Source organism: Pseudopipra pipra, chromosome 6 (assembly GCF_036250125.1).
Source record: "Pseudopipra pipra isolate bDixPip1 chromosome 6, bDixPip1.hap1, whole genome shotgun sequence".
Lineage (NCBI taxonomy): Eukaryota > Metazoa > Chordata > Aves > Passeriformes > Pipridae > Pseudopipra > Pseudopipra pipra.
The window spans coordinates 62,630,307-62,652,298 of NC_087554.1; the positions used below are offsets into that span (position 1 = coordinate 62,630,307).

Below are 21,992 nucleotides of genomic sequence, written 5' to 3' on the forward strand. Positions count from 1 at the left end.
GGTAAAGAGGTGAGAAGGAGTGTGAACAAGCTTGTGTGTCATTGCTGAATTCAAATACGGTGAGCAAAGAGAGAGATTTTGCCAGGGGGCAAAAGGAAAACACAACAGCAGAGGGAAAGCGCATGAAAATGAAGCACAGACAATAAAATGTAAACCCAGACCAAGGGGTGCTGTGGAGAAAGCCATAATGGAAAATGCTCTGGGTATTGTCTAAGTCATGTGCAAAGGAAATTGCTATCCAGGCAAGAAACCCAGTGCTGGTGTGTGCAGTGGGAACCAGCTCAGTGCTCCAGCAGAAGCAGAGTCAGACTGGATGCAGCAGAGAAGAGTGTCCAGGAGCCCCGTGCCCACATGGAGAGACTCTTCCTCCCAGAGAGGTTTATGAGCTGAGCCCTGACTTCTGGAGGCAGCATGGGCGTTGGATGTCTCCTTGGCCTGTCCTTTGTGTATTGTAGACACGCCAAGATCTGCAAAGACTTAGCTACACCGGTATTCTTTTTCCCTTAAAAAAATATACTCCCTAATTTATTGAATTAAGGGATACATGTTATTTTGCATTAAAGGGGATATGGTGAAATGTTAGCATGTTAATCTATTCATATTTAATTTGGCTGTTGCGGCAGGAAATACTACAATATCTTCCTGAAAAAAAAAGGTATTATAGGATATTCATGGGCCAGGCAAGGAATTTTAATTTTTTTTTTTTCCATGTAGGTCCCTGTCAGCTTCTGCAGGTTGGAAAACCTCGGCTTAGAAACAATTTATGGACCCAACTCCCCCAAAGGTCTGTGGGGCACAACTTGAACAACAGCCAAGGTGGGATCATGCCTGGGAATGAGGTAAATGCTGCAGGCAGGACAGGTGGGAACTGTAAATGCAGCATAGAAGTAAAGAGAAATTGTTGCTCCATCTTTTTGATCACTCTTTTTACTCATGCTGGAGTTCTGATAACACTTAGTATAAGATAGGATTTGCCTGACCCTGCTTCCCAGCCTGGGGATGAATGAGCCACATGGGAACTCCACTGGTTCATGCCATGTATCAGTCAAGTTGGAGGGGGTTTACTAAAACCCCAAGGGGAGGGATGCAGCCCTAATGGCTGTATCCAGGTATCCAGCGTCAGGCAGAACATGTCTTGCCATGGTGTCTCCTCCATCAATTTCCATAAAAGCATTGGAAGGAGCTGGCAAGTCCATTATGGTCCCCAACCTAACCCGTGAGCACTGCATTCACTCTCTGCTCTCCAGTTTTGCAGCAAAATGAACAGGGGTGGAGGCCCAGGACTGTCACAACTGTTTCTGTCACTGGCTTTCGAATCATGAAGTCATAGAATTGTTCAGGTTGGAAAAACCCTCTGAAATCATCAAGTCCAACCATCAACCAGTGCCATGTTCACCACTAAACCATATCCCAAGTGCCACATGCACATGTTTTTTGAACACTTCCAGGGATGGTATTTTTTGAACACTTCCACCACTGCCCTGGGAAACCTGTTCCTTTTAACGAAGAGTTTTTTCCTACTATCTGGTCAAAACCTCCACTGGTGCAGCTTGAGGCCTTTTCCTCTGGTCCTGTCACTTGTTACCTGAGAGGAGAGATTGACCCCTACCTGATTCCACCTCTCTGTCAGGGAGTTGTAGAGAGTGAGAAGGTCCCCCCTGAGCCTCCTTCTCTCTGGGATGAGCCCCCCCAGCTCCCTCAGCCTCTCCTGTGGCTGCTCCAGACCCTTCCCCAGCTCCATTCCCTTCTCTGGACACACTTCAGCCCCTCAATGCCCTTGTGATGAGAGGCCCAAAACTGACCCAAGGGATTCGAGGTGAGGCCTCCCCACTGCTGAGTACAGGGGGAAGGTCCTGCTCCTCCCTGTGGCTGATTCCTTCCAACACTTTCTCTTGCCTGTTAAAGCCGTCACAGCGGAGCCGTGCTGTGCCCCATTCCAGTGCCCAACCTGGAGTCTATTGGGACAGCTGCTCTCCCAGCCACCCACCAAATGGCTGAATTCCCCAGCAAAGACAAAGGCTTATTTATGCTCGCTCCTCTTAAAGTACATATATTTTAGTCCGGGAGGATTTACTGGCAATAAAGTTTTCTTCTGAGATTCCTAAATCACGAGGTACTTACGCTCTCCAGACCGTGATGCCCATGGACAATATTTGCACTGTAGCCTGACACATCTTTCTGCTTTAGAATAACAAAAAAACATGCAGCCAGGACCTGCTTGGCTGTGAGGACTTTAAATTACCTTTAAATTTTTTTTTTCTTTCTTTTTTTTTTTTCCCCTGGAGGGGCAGGTGCAGCTCAGATTATCTGCAAACTATTTTTTGTTACTTAACAACGTGGGCTTTAACACAGTTAGAGATGTCTTTATTCATTCTTACACTCCTGAGTATTTTTGTGTAAACATTTTTCATCTGTGGCAAGCCAGTTTGTTTGTTGTGTTTTGTCATGTCAGAGCAGACTGTGATTAGACACTGAGATGAGACTACTAAATATTTTCAGATGTTTTCTATTTCCTCGGCGAAGAGCTGGATTTGAACCAAAGCTCTGAGGTGAAAGGGTGATGTGTAATATATTGAGACATCTGAAATAAAATAATGTAATGTTTTTAATATCTAAGAAGAAAAAGGCAGCAGTAAAACATTGTGGAAGGAGGAGAACATGAATACCTATATATTTTAATTTTAAATGCATGCAGATGTTGAATTTTAATCAGAGCATGTCAGAATCGAACTGTAACAAAGAAAAAAATGTGAGATCTATTTTCTTGAATTGCTTCCATATTTTGGGCTCCAGATTTTTATTACATATAGCAGTGCATCATCATATATTTATGTAAAGTGCCAGCATCCATTGACTTGGTGTATGCCTGATGGTGAGCATATAAAACACTTTACAGTGAGAAGTATATTCTTGCTTTCAGTATGTACATATTGTACATGCCTGTGCCTTCTCACACAGTGGCAGGGCTCATTTTCACTGCTTGGTACATCTGGTGTTTCTTTTGGAGCCTTCTACCTCTTTTCTCAGTTCCAGAGGACTCTGCTGGTGAAAACCTTGGCTTGTGCTCACGAGAAGGGTCTGGGGCAGAGGGAAGGCATGGTGGGCTGTGTGTTTAAACAGAGCGATAGATGCTGGGCTTGGATAACTGGCACAGATGGAAGATGTAGAAGCCAGACATCATTTTGTCCCCTCTAGTACTGTGTTTGCAGCTGAGCATCATCAGAGCATCCTGCTGCCACCCAGGAGCCATAGAGCAGCAAAAGTTGGGAATGGAGGTGGCCTGGAAGCTCCCTGCTCTGCCCCAGCCAGTGCTACCCATGGGCAAACACCAGGGCTGGCTGGGCATGTGGGTACTCGATGCCTCCACTCTGGGGCTGGGCATCCCTGCTTCCAGACACCAGTGTTTCCACGTCTCTGGATTTGTTCTAAGCATGAACCTGTGATGTAAAACGTGTTTTTCCAGCATACCTGCCCCACCTGCCACCCTGCTGGGGAGGCTGCCTTTTGCAGAGGGTCAGTTCTAGTGTAGAAAAATGAAAATGAAAAAGACTAGAGACAGCAAGGAGCTGCCTTAAGCTATGTTGCAGTGACAGGGGATCAGATGTGCTGCAGGTACGCTCCATCCTGGCAGCAGGACAGCCAGTGGCATTTTAGGAAATAATTGCAGTGGCATCAGAGGAAGGCAGAGGTTCCTCAGTGGGGCTACCTGTGCCAGCAGCAGAGGGCAGAGCTCCAGCATGGGGCCAAAAATACGTGCAGCAAAGCCCTGGAAACCCCTGGTCTCAAGAGACCAGCACCTTGCACCCATCCGCTGATGCCTGTGTGGGCCAGGGCTGATGCTGTTGTGCAAAATTTCTCTTCTCTTCAGGATGCCCCACAGCTCTCTGGGGGGATCTGCATCGGGACTGCTTCCTTTTTTGGTTTCCTTTCTGGATTGCTTTTCTTCAATGAATAGAATTTTTTTTTTTTTTAAGCCCTTCTCACGCCTTCAGCTCCCGGAGCGAGACACGTGACCGCTCTTTGCCGATGTTTTTCCTAAAACAGTGATGTTTGTGGAGCGTGTCTCGAAAGCTGCAGCCCTGGCTGGTCTTGGCTGCCAATTGCTCTGTCCTGGGAGCCTCCAGCCCTGGGGCTGAGGTCCAGACTCACAACCCAAACTGGGAGACTAGTGAGGGGCAGCTCTGTGCCATGTTCGTGCTCTGGGTTTTGGCAGTGGGGGTCTGTAGGTTTGTGGTAGTGCAGAGACAGGCCTGAGGCTACAAGTTAATCAGGATAAGCTGATTTTATTCCACCTGGATTATTTAACTGACCCTCTGCAAACACTCTCCCAGGGTCATACACCTTTTCACCTCCTATCTGCGGATATTCCCATTGGGTTGGAAACTCCCCCGGTTCAGCTGCGCTTGGCCATTCCCCCCATCCCCTGACCATCTGTTGGAGGCAGCACTCTTAATGGGAGATGTCTTCAAAAAGCTATTTCAGGTTTTTCCATGACAGCAGAGATGTACAGCGTGCGAGGCGGGATGTCCCTGTGGAGGTTTTGCATCGCTCGGTGTTCCCGCAGAGGAGTCATTTCCACCAAAGGCCTCACCCTCACTGACGTGGCTGTGGGGAAATAGGAGATATCATGTGCAGGTTGGATGTTTTCCCTTCTCTGTCCCACTCCATCTCTTAATGGGTCCTTTTTGTTCGCGGGGTTTCCTGCCCCCTCTTACAGCACTGTGAGTTGGATTCATGAGTGTTTTATTCGCTTTAATGGGTTCTGCTAGGATGACAGATGACTGTGGGATTTCTGACCTTTTGTTAGGAACTGGTGATATTAACAGAGATCCAGAACAAACAGAAGGACTATTCCAAAGGCCAGATAATTAAAAGCCTCTGCGTGCCTGACCCCGTAACACCATTCGAGGTGTTGGGAGCTTGTGTGCTTGAAATGAGCGCCTTGTGCCTTTGGCTTCCTTGCAAGGAAGGATGATCCTCTGCTGTCTCCTGGGTGTTTGTGCTGTTCCCTTGTTCAGGGCAGGCAGAGACAGAGTGTAACAGCCCTAAAAAGATGTCCTTGGTAGAATGAGCTCTGGGTTTGTGCTCACAAAGGCCTCCAAGTTAACTTTGGGAGCTGCTTATCTAAAGCCCAGGTCTTTCAATCCCCACTGATCTTTGTCTTCAGCCTTGCTTTTCCCCTCAGCCCCCTCCCTTAACCCACAGCTTCCTTGCCTTGTCTTGCCTTTCCTCCCTTCCCCTTTCTGTTTCTCATTCCCCTTCCCTTTCCCTTTCCACTTCCCTTCACCTTTCCTTTCCCCTTCCCTCCCCTCCCTTTCCTCTTTCCCTTTCCCCTTTCCACTGTAATTGCCCAAACTGCTTGACTGTAAATCTGACTGTGACTCCCTGGGACCTACATGTCCTGTGCAACACCAGGATTTTCCTTGTGAGAGGGATCCCAAGCCTGAAGCCGACCACAAACAGCAGATGAAGTGGGTTGACCCAGCTCTGCCTCTGCTCCAGGGACTGGTGTACACCTGACACCACTAGAACTTGGAATAAAACACCTGAGCAGTGATGGAAGCCAGGACAGAATCTGGCTCCTGTTTCTGACACCCCTCAATTACTCTCAGGGCTGGATGGCAGAGCTGGGGGGTCAGTGCTCCAGTTCCTGCTAGGAAAATGGTCTGGGATTGCCTGACACAAGTAGATGTCCTCTCATCAAACTGTGTGTCATCTGATGCCAGGACTTTCTCCCATGAAGTCCAAAGCAGGCTCCAGGCCCCAAGTGATGCCAGGTTGGACACTGGTGGTCCTGCCTCTCTCAGGAGCCTCTTAGTGCCCCCACAAAAAGTGATCCTGTTCCTCATGTGTCTGTGTTTTGCTGAGCTCCTGAAGCTGCTGGGATTGCATTTTAAGGCCTCAGCAGGGAGGTCATTCCCACACCAAAGGTGCAGAGGGAGCAGTCATGCTGAGGCACTGCCAGATGTTGAGCAGGACAGGGCTCTCACACCAGGGATGAGCTCCCAGTGAAGATGCCAGTGGGCCTCGACTGTTCAGAAAGGCTTGTTACAAGCTCAGAATTGATTATTTTCTATTTTATCCACAACCTTCTAGGACTTTTGGAGCTGAAAACAGTTTGGCTCTGACCCCACAATCTTAGCTCATACAAAACTCTCATTGACGCCAACAATTTTCCAGCCCGTCATTCCCAGTGACAGCAGCAGTTTTGTCTGGGCAAGAACTTTGCCATGAGGGCACATATATTTTCCAGGGTTTTCTCAGGTAAAGGTTTTATTTTCCTAATTCTTTCCCCCAGTAGGTGCTGAGCTGTCAGAATCACAGCCATGTAGATTTCCAGCTTAGTTAAAACAATATCCTAAAGGTTGCAAAGCCTGTGCTGCTTGCCAAGATTGAAAGTTGAATGTTCCACTCTCGTCACTTGACTATATTTAGTTCGGGATCCTAATGAAGTCTTTCTTTGTGTAATTTCATGTCTACAGGGCAACTGTGAGAGAGGACTTCCTAATTCTGTCAGGATGCTGGCAGCCCTTATGCTGGGACAGCGTGTCCTCTGGGCCTCTGTTGTGTTGCTGTTGTACAGTGCTGGATTGTGCCCCATGTACCATTGGGGAGATCCTGTAGCATTATTCTTTATTTTCCCTTTTCCTCTCTTTCTCTTTTTTTTTTTTTTCCTTCCTCCTTTATGAAAGAAACCTGTGTGTATTGCAGCAGGTTAATTCCTGCTTGGTTTCCTGCAGATTTTTGATAATTGTGCTGCCTGGTGACAGTGGGTTTTAATGTCACTGTTCAACCAGAGAGTGTTTTGAAGGGTCATTTGGGATGAAATTCCCCTTCTTTTTCTGTGGTGTCCAAAATGTCCAAATGAGCAAACATGGGATGGTGAAACACAACATGATGCAGGAAATCTTCTCTGTGTTCCTCAGCTGTTGGACCTAGCCATTGCTGACCATGGGGTGAAATGGAATCATAGAATCATTTAGGTTGGAGAAGACCTCTGAGATCACCTAGTCCAACCTTTGACTGATCCCCACCTTGTCAACTAAACCAGAGCACTGAGTCCCATAACGAGTCATTTGTTGAACACCTCCAGGGATGGTGAGTCCACCGCTTCCCTGGGCAGCCCCTTCCAATGTTTGACAACCCTTTCTGTGAACCTGAACATCCCCTGGTGCAGCTCGAGGCTGTTTCCTCTTGTCCTCTCCTTTGTTCCCTGAGAGCAGAGCCTGACCCCCCCCAGCTCCCCCCTCCTGTCAGGGAGTTGCAGAGCCAGAAGGTCCCCCCTGAGCCTCCTTTTCTCCAGGTTGAGCCTCCCCAGCTCCCTCAGCAGCTCCTGCTGCTCCAGACCCTTCCCCAGCTCCATTCCTTTCTCTGGACTTGCTCCAGCATCTCAACACCTTTCTTGTCATGAGGGGCCCCAAACTGGACACGGGACTCAAGGTGTGGTCCCAAAAATACTGACCCTGTATTGCCATCCTACTGAATATTGAATTTGAAGCCAGTGTTGAACACCTAAAGTCAGGAGTCCTGTCTCATTGGAGAGTGCTCGTAAAATCCCAGATCCTCTCCTAAAAACCTCATGCTGGCAGGGAAATTAAATCCCTTTAAATGAAATATCCTATTCCTTTGTGCTCAGAGCTTTCAGTGGTGTTTTTTGCAGCTTGAAGCTTTGTCCCTTATGATTGCAGTGGATTTAACATACCTGTGGGCTACCCTACCTGGGTCTTAAGTTATGAATGGCTGCACTTAAAGCGCTGGTTTTGGCAGCCAGTCAAGCTTCATCACAAGCTCCATCAAGTCTTAGGTCATCTCACTGCCCCACATTCCCTGCCCGCCTCTGTACTCAGCTGAGGATTTGAGGATTTGCCTTGTTCCTCACTTCAGTGTTACATCACCACAATATGCCAAAAAGGATAGAAAGCAACATTAAAAAAATAACCTCTCTGGGATTCTGCTGAGGTTTCTCAGCATGAGGATAAGGCTATGCTGGGGGGAGATGTGCCATGTGGGAATGTCCCAGAGAAACACCAACTCCCCAGGGCAAAACCCCTGGAAACCCACGGAGAAAAAGGCTGTGCAAGAGCTGTTTTTTGCACTTGTATTCCAGCAGAAGCACAGGGCTGGGCAGCCTGCTGTTCATCAGCCTTCTGGTCCCCAGCTGGCAGTAAATGTATTGTCGGATATCCCTACAAGGTTGTGTAAGTTATTGCTTTCTTAGAGTGCTTTTATACCTGTGTGTATTTTTATTCCTGTTCCAGCATCTTACAAAGCTCTCTTTGGAGACGCTCGGCATTGCTAAATATAGTTTTTTGCAAAATTCCAGGACACGTCTTCACTTGGCACATGAAAATTAGTTAACAGACTGTCATGAGACCTTTCTTTGCTCTCCCACTGTTCTCACTCCCATGACACCTGACATGGAGCACACGGGTTTGCGAACGGCCTCGGGTTTGCTCCGTGACTCACCATTAATCAGGATGAGGAATGGCCTTCTCAGTTCATAAATTCAAGGTAAACTCCATTTCCCACATTTTCTGTCAAACGGACATCAGCAGGCTGTTTGTATTAATTCATGCCCTCTTAAACCTTGTGTTAGGGGGGCTCTGGTGTATTGACAAACACGTTTGCACCTTCAGTCCCAGACCTGTTCTCCCTCTGAGGTCTCTGAGTTGCCTACGAAGCCCTCGAGCACAGATTGTTCAGTCATTGAAACCACAAACTAAATATTTGAGCTTCCAGAGCACACTAAGTAAACATGTACTATCTACACCCCAGCTGCAAAAAGAGATGCTGAATTTGGGGATGAGCTCGCTCCAGTAAAAATTCCTAAATATCCAGGGTAAGCCATGATCACTTACCAGGGGATTGCTGTAAATAGCTGTAGCTGTTGAGCAGTGGTATGAAATTAAATCATAGGGAACAATAGTGATTTAAGTGGCATTTCTGGATTTTTATGGGGGAGGCAGGGGAGCAGAAGGAGTGTTTCACAGCACAAATCATAAAGATGGTTAATTCTCCCTCAGTACCCCCAGTGCCTTGGAAAAGATCATGGAAGCCGAGCTGATCTCCCTCAAAAGTCCAGTGCATTGATGGAAAAACTCAGGGCAAAACTGGAGTGAAAGAAATGTTGATAGAAGGAGTCAGCAGACATTAGTAACTGTGGCTATTGTGCAGCTCTTTGTTAGGTTATTATAATGGAGGGTTGATTAAAACCGGGGAAGGACAAACATGTAGGAATGAGGTGGTGAAAACCAGATCTTTTCCTGTGCAGCAGCTGAGCACAGCAGTGGCTCTTGGGGGATCCCTCCTCACTGCTACCTCACCTCTGCTTTTGTGTCTTGCCAATCACTGAGCTCTTTTTCCCACCCACCGCTTTCCAGGTGGAGCTTTAGCTGGATTACTTTCAACATTTCTCCGAGTGCCTGGGGCTTTACTAAGTTACTCCCAGGGAGTGTGTCCAGCCTTCATGGAAAATGTGTGGTGTCTTTCCACCAGCACACAGGGAGGTCAGATGCTCTGCCTGCGCTCAGCATCCATTGCACCCCACACCTTGGACCTTACCAAGGGGCGCATGTGCCTTTCCCCACTCTGGATAAATCACCTTTAGGGTTTCCTTCAGAAGATGTTATTATTAGGGGGGAAGTGTTAAAAAAAAAAAGAAAAAAGAAAAAAAGTAAGGAGATAAAATGTGCACTCTGCCATGCTTGGAGAGCTCGCACCATTGTGGGCAGCATTTCTAGATGTATCTGGTTGTGGATATCACAGATGCCTGAGCAACTCCCCTCTTCTCTTTCTCTTCTCTTTCTTCTCTTCTCTTTCTCTTCTCTTCTCTTTCTCTTCTCTTCTCTTCTCTTCTCTTCTCTTCTCTTCTCTTCTCTTCTCTTCTCTTCTCTTCTCTTCTCTTCTCTTCTCTTCTCTTCTCTTCTCTTCTCTTCTCTTCTCTTCTCTTCTCTTCTCTTCTCTTCTCTTCTCTTCTCTTCTCTTCTCTTCTCTTCTCTTCTCTTCTCTTCTCTTCTCTTCTCTTCTCTTCTCTTCTCTTCTCGCTGCTCTGCTTCATTGATCCCCCTGACCCGCAGACCACAGACTGCCACCACTTTGAGACCCACAGGACCCCAAAGGACAAGGAATCCAGGTTTGGAGGTTTAGCATTTCCCTCCTGTCAGCTGCAAAATGAAGATTCTAACAAAAGCACCCCTGCATAGCACATCCCTGGACGGAGAAGCCAGTGGGAGCCTTCAGGCAGCTCCCAAACTCCCTCTTGGACTCCACAACATCGAGAGAGGAAGCAGTGAGTGCAACAACAATCCACACCACCCTTCCCACAGAACAACCCAGCTGGGCTCCAGAGCAGTACATCCTCATGCATGCGGTGGTGTTTACCTCCTTGCACTGAAATAGAGGAATTATTTATTAAGATGCTTCTCTTCATCGTGCTGCATTCTTGCCATGTCTGGATGCTCTCCCTCATACAGAACCATTTTAGAGCATGAAGGAGAAAACCATCAAGAAAAGCACATCTTTGCAGGAAGATTTCTAAGCTATTTATCTCCCGGGAGGCTAAAAAAGTGGAGATACTTTGTATCTGGGAACTCTTAAATTCATATTTATACGCATTTCCCCTGGGGCAGGATTTATTGTTAAGTAACAATAGGGGAACAGCATGATTTCAGCGAAGACATTTGGGCTAGTGAATGTTGGAGTGAATTCTGTTTTAGTGTTACCATTCAAAGTCAGAGCTGCTTTTTAATTGCTTTAAAAGTACATCCTGAGCAGAAATGTCCCAGCCCAGGCGCTGCTTCTCAGTGGTACCAGTGCCAGTATGTCTTGCTTTGCTGAGACCAAAGGGTTCCACAATGTAGGCCCTTAAAATTTCCATTTTAGTAATAAAAAAAATCTGACGTAGAAGGAAAATATAGTATCTGAGGGCTTAGAGCCTTTCAAAATTCCATGTAACTGCTGGGTATTTGAAGAGATCTTCTCCTTTCTGCTTTTCCTGTGGGGTTAAACACCAACCCTGGTGTGGGATGATGCTGGCTGATGCCCCTCTAGGGATGCAGGCCTTCCTGTGGATCCCACCCCACTGGGAGCGGGGCACAATGCCTGCTTTAATTCATGTGGTGAGCTGACAAAGCCATCTGCCCTCACCACCATTTCATTAATGATGAGGAACCTCCCTTGTCGCTTCAGCGGACTTGTTTTACATGTCATCTTCCAGCAGTTGCTTCTGCAAACGTGGCAGATGCCTCCCCTTCTCCCTCTCCCTCCATCTGCTGATCAGGGTCTTTGCAGACCAGTACTGAGGTCCCCATGGGCCCCCGCCTGTTCCCCACAACACCAGAATTTGTACCCTTAATTCTCAGAGTTGTCCCAACTCCCCTGCATAAGTGACATTTGTGTCACAGCCTGCAGCAAAACCCTACTGTAGCTTCATGCACATCCCTGCTCTTGAGTAATCCAGTCTTTCTTTCCACTGGAAAAATATTTCCCAGGCAAATTTCAATGTTTATTTAAAGAGTTAAGTCTTCATGTGCCCCTAGTATAGGATAAGGGACAGGGAAACCTGACCAGGCAGGTACCAATTTATCCCAAGCCCTGTCCTTTCTGTGCTACCCCAGGGGAGACCTGCTCAAGGCACAGCATCGTGGAGATCTGTGCTGAGAACATTTCCTTCCTACTCCCACGAAGAAGAGCCTTTAGGGCTTTAGGGATCACGGCAGTGCCCCGACAACCACGAGCCCTCTCGGGCGAGCAGCTGGAGACTTTTATCCCGGAAAAGCCCACAGGAATACCAGCGAAGAAACCCAAAGCAGGAGTTCAGCAGTCACAGCTCTACTCTTTGCACGCTGCCCTTCGGTTGCTTCCCCATCTGCAGCCCATCCAGCGATGGCCTCCCGTCCCAGCTGCGGGCTGCTCCGGCCACCGCTCGGGTACACGAGGCAGCTTGAGCTGCTGTCCGAGTGCCAGAGGGAACGTCTAATAGGGTATTGTTTGTGTGTGTTCCTGAGATGGAAGTGATTAACATAAAATACGTAAAAGGATCATGTCAGGAATTCGCTCCAGATCGGCACGGTTAGCGAGCCGCTCTGTTTCGCATTACGGGAATTACAGTATGTTCTGTGACTGCTCCGGGTTGGACACAGATTTGGGTCCTCTTTCCCCCAGTGTTTACAAACACGGATGGGAGCTGAGCAAAAAAACGCAGCCAACTGCTCATGTATTTATGGACCTCTGTCCCATCAACACACACACACATAAGGATATTTACGTTGCCTTCATATCACATCAGATACCGGAATGTCCTTAAATAACCCCTCAGGGCCGAGTGGCTCATCCACATTTCAGATTCAGGCAAACAACCTTCAGAATTCCTGGCAACTCTTCTTGCTCTCGAGTGATAGACTCTTCATCAAGAGCCTGGAAATGTTGTTCCTTTGAGCTTGAAATTAATTCAGCACCTAAAATGTGTGGGAAAGAGCTGCACTGAGCTGGTGGGAGATTCAAACAGCCCCAGGCACCGGAGCCAAGGAAGCTGCTAAAACATAAGGTAACGTTTCAGGCTCGGATCTCCAAAGTGTGATCTGTTTGTCAGCACAGTTGCATTGATTCTTGCCTCGTGATCCTCTCACATGAAGCAGCCAGGAATGTCTCCCTCCCTCTCCATGCAGTGGAAGTGGGTTTAGTGGAGAACCACTAAAATAAGGGAAGGGGGGAAGGGGGAGGGAAAAGAAAACAAAACAAAGCCAAAACCCCAAAAAGTTCTATTGTGAAAGTGTCAGAATAACTGTCCAGGGGCTAATTTTACCCAGGGTGTAGCTTTATTGACATCGTTGTGAAAAGGCCTGATTTGCCCCTGAGTTACAGTAATTTTAAGCTGAGGCTTCTGGGATAGTTGCAGTGACGTTAAAGTGATGTTGCAGAATGAGATATCAGCATCAGTGGGCTCCCATCGAGCTTCATCTTTTCCACTGGAGGTTCTATGGAATGGTAACCAAAGTGCACAAAGCACAACCCTTGTTGGGTGGTTTACCTTTGCCCAGCTTGTGTTTGGACAGACAGAGCAGCTCATTGCTTCAAAAGCACCAACCAGACCCAGTACTTGGTGGACCTGCATATGACTTAGATGACCCTCATATCTACATGCAGGGGAGATTTTTGGAGCAAGCCCCATGCTCCCATTTTCCTCTCCCTTGACCAGACCAGCACATTTCGGAGAGAAAGTGATGTTATTCATCATGAAACCTTGTCTTTCATGTTTCTCTCTGCTTCTATCTCTTCTCTTAATCCTGCAAGCTTGCCTTCAGTTTGTCCGACTTTGACCTTCACATGGGACCTTCCCCTTTTCCACTTCTACCACTCTACAAAAATCCAGCTGGCATCTCTCTGCTGCTTAACATTCCAGTCTTGTTCTCTACTCCAAGAACGGCTCAGAGATCTCACTCCTCCACTGCTCAACATGACTAAACCAACATGTCTTCATCTTTCTTTCCATGTTTCTCCACTTCTTTCTCTGCTGAATGCTGAGGATATCATAGCCAGTACTGCTTCCACTCCTGTCCATATTGTGCATCATCTTTATCCTGATAATCTCTTTGCCCTTTCATCCAAGGCATGGTCAATTCTTGTAGGCTTCCTGCAGAACATCTCTAACACAGTGGAATTCTACCATTCCCACAGCTAAAGTTGTCATCCACCATCTCACTTTTTTTGTCCTGGTTTTTGCAATACCTTCACCTCTGGTCTTCATAAGAAGCTCTCCATAGCTTAAAAAAGTTATTGTCTAATTCTCTTTAAACCTCTCCTTTTGTCCTGTGGTCAGTGTCATCCCTACTATTTACCTGTTGTCTTCTGTCACCTCTTGACTGAACAAGGTGAGTCCTCTTGTTCATCCCTTCTGCAGTGCCCATCACAACTGGCCCAATGACTGTCATAACACAAGTAGACAACAATAATTCAGTAAAATCTGTAGCGATTTCCGTGACAAGGGTGGGAAGAAAAAAATCTGTTCATCTGCAACCAGCTAAGCGAAACACAAGGATGCTGGAAAGGATCCTGATTGCTCCTAAACTCACAGCAAATCCCTCCCCAACTTCCACAGTGATTTCATCCCTCTAAGTCAAAAGGGCTCTGAATCTCACTTACTTTCCCTCTTATTATTTATTTTATAATTGACTCTCTGAACTTCTGCCTGAATTGGAGCCAAAGCTAAGAGTGACCTAATTCCAGCAGCACTTCTAGGATGGGAAGGCCTGGACCTTCCCACTGCAGTCCCTACATCGGCTTTAGACTGATATCTACACAGTTAAAGAAAGCCTGTGATGTGTCCAGACCAATATCCCCATCCTTAAGAGAGTGGTAGCATAGGACAAGGGTCTTTCTTCATTGCTGGTGTCCAGGAGACACAGCATTGCCCCACCAGTTCCCACAGCAATGGATAAAATGCCCTCAGATGTGTAAATAAGAGCATTTTTGGAAGTCTTCTTATTCAGCAACAAATGAAATACATTCTGGTCTTTTGCTTTTGACTAAGCTAAACTCGGGTATGAGTTCACTGCTGGCTTTCTGGTCTGGGAAGGAAATAGGGAAGAAACCTCCATGATGAATTGAAGAAAAGATAGAGCTTTTGCTTGTGTGGGATTTTAGGCTCACCTGGATTTTGAAATAGCTAAGATAGGAGCTAAATCTTCTTAAATCCATCAATATGGATGGTTCCACCTTGGTAATCTATAATGGTTTCTCTGTTTTGGGAGTATCAGCAACAATGGGAATAAGCAGATAAAGACACAGATTTTAGATGACCTAATCCCAATACTCAATCATTTTGCAGAACTCTGTCTCACTGTCCCTGCAAGACTTACACAAAATAACATGGGCTGTAGAGCTGGAGGCCGTGTACCTGTTTGAAAAGCCAGCTGGGCTGAAAAAAAAAAAAAAGGACATGCTTGCTTGAAAAATCTTTCTTTTGTAGGAAAGTGTTTTAATGCATATGAAAAGAAAAAAAACAACAAAACCACAAGTGAAACCCTGCAGCACACAGTGCATCTTTAGGTGCCATGTTCCTTTTTTACAGTGGAGATGAGCGAGGTTTCTGCTGGTGGAAAGCAGGTCTGCAGAGAATTAACAGACACTAGCTCAAGATATGTTCCCTGTAAACTAGAAGAGAGGAGATACTGTGGTGCTGGTGAAAGGGAAGGGTTCTTGAATGGTCCAGCCAGATTGTGGGAGTCAGTCATGACCATTTACAGCGGCTCTGGATGTGACCCAAAGCCATTTTTTGGCTCCTTTCCGAAGTTAAGCAGTTCTGATAAGTCTGAGGAAAGCTCAGGCGAGATTTTATCTAACGCTCAGATGCTGTTCAGGACACAAAGGGTCTGATCCTCACCTGCTGGAAATGGGAGTAAGGCCACTGACTCACACAGCTCCCACTTCTGGGAACGCGGCCCGAAATTACTCATTTTAGTCCAGGACTGTTGGCAAAACACGGCATTCACCCCCAAATTGAGAGGGAGCTGCTACCATTCAGCCAGTTTCCAGCACGGAGTACTTTGGCCCCATCACACGCTGCTAATCTCTTCAATGATTTATGTGCTCTTTTAAGTTTTAATTCTCCCTCTGTCATGAACCTTCCTCACTAGCAAGTTGACAGTTTAAATTAGTGTTTAGACATGGCTTTCATAATGTCAGCTTTTGTTTTGTCTCAGTCATCTGTTGGAATTCCTTCCATTGTATCTGAAGTGACTCATGACAATAAATGACTTCTTTTCTTCTTTTGTTCTTAATCGGGGAAGAATGGAACGAACCATGCAATATTTGTAAAAGAGCAGTCTTAATTAGTCCTCAGCTGTAGCTAAAGATGCTTGTCTTGTCTCTTTAGCATATTAATGCAGGAAGCCATGCGTTCACGTGGGCAATTGCCGTGTTCCTGAAAAGCCTTGTTACAAGCCAAATTCTCCAGCGTAAAGGTATTCCCCGGCCCCGCTTCTGGCTGAGCTCTGCCAAATGAGGAGCCTGTGCCCCGGGGGGCTTTGTGTGAGGCTGCTCAGGCCTGCGAGGAGAAAAACGGGCACACTTTTGAGTGACTCATCTCAAGGATTGTGTTTCTTTTTTTTGTTGTTGTTTTGTGCCTCTTAAAGGTATAAACTCTCCAAGCTGAAAGCTGGAGCTTCGTCTCTCTCTCGAACCTCACAGCTGCTGCCTGTGCTGTTTCTCTGCTCTCAAGGGGGTGATGTTCGCTGATGATGGGCCTCAAAACCTTCTTTGCAAGGTTTAAGTGGCTCAAGTACCCGAGTGCTAATGAAAGGTTTGGGTGGGAATGTGTGATTAATTTGCGCAAAATGAATAGTGACATCTTTTAGGGACAAAACATGTTTTTGTGCAGAAATGCAAAAGGCTGCATCTTGTATTGCCAGAAAAAAAAATTGCTGTGCCCATGTCATCTTTAATACACTCCAGGAGCTTGTGAATGGCAACAGCTTTCTTCTTCTTCTGTTTTCCGTTTGTCATTTGGGAGAAGAAAATTGATCCTGTAAGAAAGTGTGGGAAAACGGCGTTGCCAGCTCAGCTCCCCGTTCCCTGAGCGCTCTCCTAGTCCATGTAGGGCCATGCCCACGACGCCAAGTTATGTGGTAACTGTAACACACAGCTAAATAAAGGTTTAGGTTGAGAGCCGGTTTCTTACTGATTGTGTTCTGAGGAAGGGCTACGTCCCAGGTCTGGGGATGTATTTGTAGCTGTCATTGAATTGCAGGCAGTAAGTCTCCTTTCCCTTAGACCTGGCTTGCACCCTTGTGTTACTGGTAAGGGGTTAGGCTCCCATTTGATGACATATTTCCCATCTATCTGTCTTTCTCTCCACTGTCATGTCTGATTCTGACATAATAAAGCAGCTGGGAAACACCCCTTAGAACCTGCTGAGTTGCTTCCTATTTTAGGTTATTAAAGAAGATGCTGCCACAGGGCAAAGCACAACTGCAGAGGGTCAGAGGGAGGTGTTTAACAGTCTGGAGAGCCAAAAGAGGTCATCAGGGACCAATTTTCTCAAGATCCTCCCTCCTCCAGAAGACAATTGTGTTTTGCGAGTTCTGATCCAAAGAAAGGAAGGAAAAATGAAGCACGGATGAACAAGGCTGTGATGAGAACACTGGTAAAAGCTGGGCTTGAGATGCTGTTTGTGCATAACAACAGCCTCGCTGGACCTAGAAACATATGAATAACACTAGGAATTCTTCTGTGCCAGTACACGGTGCTCTTTATTTTAATGGTCTGTTTAAATATACATACAGCTATTTTTCTCTTGCCCAGACCTTATAACAAAACCAAATGTCTTAATGAACACAGGGAGAAAGCAAGCAGCTGGAGAAAGACATTAAAATGTACAAGCCCAGCAAAGTCCTGGGGAAATCATTGCGACTTTATTCAAAGTAGTTTCAAAACTAAGCTGTTCCTCTGGAATCGGGCTGAAATAAGTGCTGTGCTGCTTTCCCTCTGTGCTCCAAAGCAATCCATGTTCCCTGTCAGGGTTGTGGTCTTGTATAGTCTCCAAAAATATTCATACAATTTATGGTGAGCTCGGCTGGATTGTACTGTCACCAGGTTCATAACGACCACGGTCTCCTCTCCAACTCTGCCCCTCCAACTCTTGCTGAGGATTTGGCAGATCAGTATTAGGGCAGCGAAGGTTCTCTGGGAGAGTTGGTATCATTTACTGGCCTCATTGGTAAAACTGAGGAAAACAGATCATGTCTGGGACACAAGCCTTTCTGCAGGTGCAGTAAAGTTTTAGGCAAGTGCCCAAACCAGCCTTGGAAGTCTGGGTTTTTGCAGGCACAGATATTCTGGAAGTATAATGTCATGCTTCAGAGTAGACTTCGGACAACAACTTTATTTCCAATATACAGAGATTGTCTGCTGTCTGTCCATCTAACATCTCACAGTGAATTTCAAAGGAAATTGTAAAATTGCAATGGCAAGGCCAGGGTGTGAGAGTGCAGGGTGGGTTCTTTCCCTATAAATGAACTGTTACGTCTTTATTGACTCCAAAGAAGTATTTTCTACTTTCACAACCTTGCAGATTTCTGTGTGGTGGTGTGTGCTTGCTCTTCCCTAAAGCAGAAGTTGTCAAAAGACAGAAGTTCACTAATATTGCCTTTTTGTACAGCTTCATCAAATGTGTTCTTAGCTTGTCATCAGCTGAGGTGGACTTTTCCTTCCATCTGTGTTTACACTGGACTGAGACGAGTGGGTCCCGACCATGATCAAAGCATCAGGGTGATTGTAGCATAGAGGTGGTTTATGCTTCTGCAGTAAAAGCTGTCCAAAGGGTTTATCAGTTTGGCACAGAGCTAATGTGGCCGGGATTTGGCAGAAAACCTGGCAGATTTGGATGCCTTTGAAATGTAGGGGAAGATGGGGATGTGTAAAGACTTCCAACCCCTCCTGGAAAACCAGATAGTTTTGTAAGGGCCTCTTAACCAGCACTTCATTACAGCTTTCCCATTGGCCTCAAACTCAATGTTAACCTTGGCCCTGGCGCAGAGAATATTGACTTTCAGGGTCAATAAATCTTAATATGGATCAAACTGGAAGTCATGTTTGCTTAGTTCGTAACTCCCTTCCAGTGCAATTACTCTTTACACAATGCAAGGACATTCTGCACATTTTTCCTCTTCTTCGCCATTTTGAGGCGCATTACTCTTCCAACCAGAGCCGGGGGTTTCCAAGGCTCGGCTTTTCTCTCCCAAGTTTTCTGTCACGGCCACTTTGATTCTTCGTGTTATTTATCTCCTTCTACAAAAGGCAAGCATAATCTATTTTTTTTTTTTTTTTTTTGTGCAGCTACATCCCAGCTCGGATCCGCGTCAGACGACTGCCTCCTGGCGTAGCCGGCCGCGTCGCCACCTCCTGCGTCCAGGAACGGCACGGGGTTGTGCGTGGGATGCCGGAACCACAAGAGGTTTTCAGATTTCCAGGATGCTGAACCGCGCTCCTGAACCACACGACCTGCTCTTGCAGTGATTTTTCCTGCGCTCGGCAGCGACGCGGCGCTTCCTGCTTCGTTCGTATCAGCCAATACCTACAGAATTTTAATGAGCGTACAGTGAGTTGCCTATATAAGTCAGCACATGGCAGAGTGTGTGCTGCTCCTCGTAACGAGGCATATAGAGCGCCTGGGGCTGTGGAGGCAAGAAGCCAAAGGATGTTATTATTGCCCTTATAAATTGTTTTCAAAATAAATAAGATACAGAATGTTTCGCTTTGAAGGGGAAAAATGGAAGATTTGTGCTCTGCACACTGACTGGCAGTGGGGGTGGGAGCAGGAAAGAGGAGAAAGAAGGGTGGGTTGATCTGTAGCCTTTTGATTTGAGTCACTGCTGTTGAGCACATGTGAACTCGGTGTACACGTGTTGCTGGGGTTACAGCCAGGCCCAGATGTGTCCAGGATCACAGAATCCCAGAACAGTTTGGGTTGGAAGGGACATTAAAAAACATCTATTACCAGCCTCCCTACCATGGGTAGGGACACGGCAACCTGTGCCAGGGTCTCACCACCCTCACAGGGAAGAATTTCTTCCTAATATCCAATCTAAACCAAACTGATCTTCCAGTTTAAAGCCATTCCCCCTTGTCCTGTCAAAGGTGTGGAGAAATACTGGGAGTTAGCTGCTGCAGGGAGCAAAGGTAACAGAGGGAGGATCCTGCACATCTGTTACCCCATTATCCCCATGAATCCATCCTGGACCATGCTCTGTAATTGTGGACACATGCACAGGCTCCCAGGAGCTGAGATGAGGAAAGTGGTGCTCTTCATTCAGAAGGATCTGCCCATGCCCTCAGTGTCCTGGGTGCCTGGTTGGGCAGTATCTATTTAGGGGCCCTGTACTGGATTCCTGCCTTCCCCTCGCTCACTGCCACAGTGTGAAGGTGACCAGGTGTGTCACCTGTGTGGTAAAGACAGAGAAAATCCTGCATCCCGTTTGCAAAATTCAGGATGAAACAGCATCCCTTGAAAAGCAGAAAGGTCCTTATTCCAGGACTGTTCAGATCAGTAAGAGACATCCAGTCAACCTGGCAGGAGGTGCCTGTAGTGAAAAGAATTCATATCATAGAAGTGCTTTACCTCAGTTGCAAAGGATTCAGGTTTGGCCCTCAGGAGGAGATGAATCCCAACTGCTGAACACATGTAATTCTAAGGAAAAAACAAAATAAATGGAAGGCTGTCCAGTGCATGGGCTGCACTGTGGCTTTCAAGGCTGGCTCTACCAAAGGACAGGCAGACACACCCATGGCTTGGCCTCTGTGGAGCAGCTGCTTTGGAGAGCAAAGTTTGTCCCTTGCTTCAGGGGACAAATTCCGGGAATGGCTTCCAGGCAAAAGTTGGAAGAAGGAAACAAATGCTGAGGGATGGTGTGATGCGACGGCAGAGCAAGGTGCTGAGAACATCTTCCCTTCAGCGTGGCCATGGGACACAGCTGTGCAAAGCAACACCCATGGAAGTGCAATAACCCCGTGGCCATCCTCGGGTGGAAGGTGAACCCCGAGTTTGCATGTGATCAGCATTCCAGAAAACGCGCCGAAAAAGGGAAGGAAACACCACCAGCCAACTCTGTTTTCTGTCGACCCCTTCAGAAACAGACGGAAAAGATTAAAATCATTAGCAATTGGAAAAATCTAGTTTATTCTATGGATTAGCACTGCTGGCGTGCAAACACATCTTCAGAGAGCAGCTGCTGTCCTAGGGCGCTTTAATCCTTCCAAAAGTAGCATGAGAAGACCCAGTAGGTGCACTGTGCTTTCCATTGTGAGCTGCCTGGTATTAATAAACTGGAGCACGTTCCTGGGCAAGGTCTCCTGCAGTGTTAACTTTCTGCTCTCTCTCTTGTAGCTACTGCTGAATGTGCCAGAGCACCCTCAGAGTTTGGTGTATGAGGGGGCAATATCCAGATAAAGTTGGCAGCAGAAGATACCAAAAGGAGAAAAAAAAAAAAAGCCACGCTGGAAGCAGAGTGAGAAGAACCGAAATAAAAGCAAACCAAAACAACCTGCTCCCAGCCCTTGACACCAGTGCTGGTTCTCTCTCCCCTGCAATTTCTTGGCTGCTCTTGTGCCTTTCACCTAAAAAGGGGGAGGAGGAATCACCTCCATCCATATGGCTAAAAGTAGAGTGGATGTCTGTTGGGACTGTGATGGAGTGGCTCAGATCAGCCCAGGAACTTCAGATGTGCATGGCTCACCTTGTTGTGACAGCCCTGGCTGTATGACACAGACCTCCCAGAGACTGGGAGACACTGGTGGATGGGGGCAGCTCTCCAGCCAGCTCCCAGCTGAGCAAGGAGTAGAGCCGTTGGAATCTTCCTGATTCCAGTTTCTTCCATGGAAGATCATGTCTGGATGGAGAAGTGGGAGAGAAGAGAACTGATCAAGTTTGTTGCTTCCTCAGCTCAGTACAGAGGCAACCGTGTGAAATTCAACATCCTGTTTCCAACGTGTGGTTGAACTGGATGACACAAGAGTTGCCTCTTAGAGGAAAAATGCGTGTGTGGCACTGGTCTTGGAAAGTGTCTGTAAAATCATGGAATAGTTTAGGTTGGAAATGACATTTAAGATCATTGAGTCCAGCCATTAACCTAACAGTCCCACTAAACCATGTCCCCAAGTGCCACATCTGCTGATCCAGCTCCCGTTGGCAAAGGCTGGTGACAGCATTGATTCCAGCAGAGGTTGGCACACATCTCAGAGGCTGTGGAGGAGCAGCCAGTTGTAGTCATGTCATCAGTTCAGGAACCTCCAGGGTGGGAATCAACCTGCTTAACATCTGGTTGGTGCTTCAGAGGTTGGCTTGGCCTGGGAAGGCAGTTAATCCCTGTTCTTTCTGCTTAAAAAACTGTGCGAGCCATTTCACCATTCAGTGATGGAGTGTTCCATGAGCACATAGTTCCACAGATGAAGTTTCGGCAGCCCTGACCAACTGGTCAGTGTTCTCCTTGTCCAAGAAATGT

General features: G+C 46.9%; 2 long non-coding RNA genes across 2 annotated transcripts; one reads left to right on the plus strand and one right to left on the minus strand.

Annotated features, from left to right (window-relative positions):
• Positions 1-16,346: 16,346 nt before the first annotated feature.
• On the minus strand, positions 16,347-16,844 carry LOC135416812 (uncharacterized). Its single transcript, XR_010431750.1, has 2 exons — positions 16,676-16,844; positions 16,347-16,520 (listed from the first exon to the last, which is right to left on the minus strand). It is a non-coding gene; the product is annotated as an uncharacterized LOC135416812 (long non-coding RNA).
• Positions 16,845-16,956: 112 nt separating this feature from the next.
• On the plus strand, positions 16,957-19,270 carry LOC135416813 (uncharacterized). The gene is made up of 2 exons (XR_010431751.1): positions 16,957-17,140; positions 18,832-19,270. It is a non-coding gene; the product is annotated as an uncharacterized LOC135416813 (long non-coding RNA).
• The last annotated feature ends 2,722 nt before the right edge of the window (positions 19,271-21,992 follow it).